Source organism: Phytophthora infestans, genomic scaffold, assembly GCF_000142945.1.
Source record: "Phytophthora infestans T30-4 supercont1.30 genomic scaffold, whole genome shotgun sequence".
Taxonomy (NCBI): Eukaryota; Oomycota; class Peronosporomycetes; order Peronosporales; family Peronosporaceae; genus Phytophthora; species Phytophthora infestans.
Window position 1 is genome coordinate 553,758 of NW_003303729.1, and position 2,266 is coordinate 556,023.

Below are 2,266 nucleotides of genomic sequence, written 5' to 3' on the forward strand. Positions count from 1 at the left end.
CCATCGTAGAGCACGGAGGTGTTTTCAGAGGACACGACGGGGTTGGCGAAGACATAGAACTGCGTCTGTCTGTAGACGTTCATGGTGGGTCGCTTGAGCGTGAATCGGAGTCGTAGAGAGGGTGCGTCGGCAAGAGTTGCAAGTCGACGATGATTCGATTCGACTTGTTGGTTGGCGGATGTCATCATGGTTGTCGGTGCGAACAGCGCAATAAGAGCGAAGGCGAGGAATCGATGCGGAGACTTGAGGGCCCACATGATGGAGTGGAGGGGTAAGGTGGCGAAGAAGTGTGGTGCGTAGTTGTTTGGAACGAGGGGAAATGGAAAGTGAGATCAGTGATGACTGGAATCCTTGGTAGAAGCTGTAGACTAGAGCACAAAGTAACTAACGACTTGGACGCTATGATTTAGCTTTGGACTTGTCGCTTTCCCCATTGAGATGGGTTCTCGCAGCTGCAGTGATTGAATCGCAAAGAAGCACAGAGGTGGAGATTGAAGCAACATACGGCGGCTTCCTGACACATCCAGGAAGGCGGAGATGAAAAGTGTCCTGGGCCAGGACACTTTTCATAATTTTCCAGGACCCTGGCAACGGTAGAGGTCATTCCATCAACAGTCCAGCGGGCCAGTGGCCCGCTGGGTGTGACCCGTGGCCACGCACTTCAAGGCGTGATAGGAGTGGGATCAACAGATCATCCAGGAAGACCCTCTCGCCAACTTCGAAGTGATGGGCAGATGCTCGAACACCGACAAAGCTGGACTGCCCCGCTATTAATAAGTTAGCCTGCTTACTCGGAATTGAACCTGCCACTAAGCTCCGTCGTGACAATCACCGTCGATTTCGCTGGCATCAAACTCGTTTCCGAGTGAAAGATGATCTAAATCTGTTGAAGCTGTCGCCTTTCATCTAGTGTGGTTCATGTTGGGAGGGGGGGGGGGTCCGTGCCTATCATTGAAGTTTCCGCAAAACTTCGCTTCAAGTGATCTATTTAGCCCACCGATAATGTTTCACCCGAGTCGTGGCAATGCCATACATGCCACTGGCATGTATTCACTCGTAACAAATGAAGGCGACGCCTTCCGGATGATGCGATTGTATCCTAACTATGGCTATCTTGTACAGATCCTTCCAGCAATGAGTATTCTTGCTTCTTACCAGCACAGCAGACACTCGAACCACTTGACGGCTTCTGCGAATTCATGATGGAGGAGCCACTGTTTCTTAAGGTGATCCCGGACAAGTAAAAGTGTTATCTTAAGTTGTACCAAACTTGGACGTGGAGAGCGCCATGATACTCGACAACGCAATGTTTGGGTGGAATGACAGACCCTGCAAGCCAGTACTCCGCTTGGTAAACTTATAATAAGCTGGGATCGTTATTACTACGTACTAAAGTACTGCAGTGTGCAGTGTACCGACATCACGAGCTGTTTTATTTCAAGAGTGATGAAGTGTTTGTAATGTGCATTAGAGTTATCCGCGAATACGCTTCGACGACGAGTGGCATTAGGGTCACAGAATTTGAATGACAAAAAAAAAAAAACAGTTTATAAAGTTGAAGTTGCTGAAAGATCTGTAGGTCAATAAAAAAATATCATGTCCAAAACAAGTCATTTTATTGCCGTTAAACAGAAGCTCATTGGAAACACAGAAATTCTCTCGACAAGAAACCACATACAGTAGCTCTCAACTTGAGAGTGACTACAGCTGAAACTGGCTTGACTTTTACTCAGCACTTACAGCAAGCACTCAAACCACTTCACCGGCTTCTGAGAGTTCACCACCAACGCGTCTCCGTGGCGGAAAGCTGTGTCGGCATGGTTGAGACCTGTCACGTAGAACGTATCGGCATAATTGTTACCGAACTTGGACGTGGATAGGCCCCCAGCACAGCTCTTGTACTCGACGATTCCGTCATTCTGAGACGACTTGTGAGGAATCAAAGAGCCCCCCAGTTTGTACACAATTTGATCCGTTGAAAGCAGACCCGAGTGGCCATTGCTGCACATCGCGGCATCGACATTTGAGCGGAAAGCAGACTGAGCCGCGACATACGCCGAGTTCAGAGCTGAGGAGCTGCGCGCCTCGTTTTGATACGCCATCCCGAGGACAGCGTTACTGGCAGGACACTGGCCGATGAGGTTGGCTACAGCCTGAAGGAAACCATTGCTTCCACTGCAAGCGTTCTGCAGGTAGTCGGAGCCCATACTACCAGTCATCGGAGCACTCACACTCACCCAAGTGGTACTAGAGGCCAAACTGCATC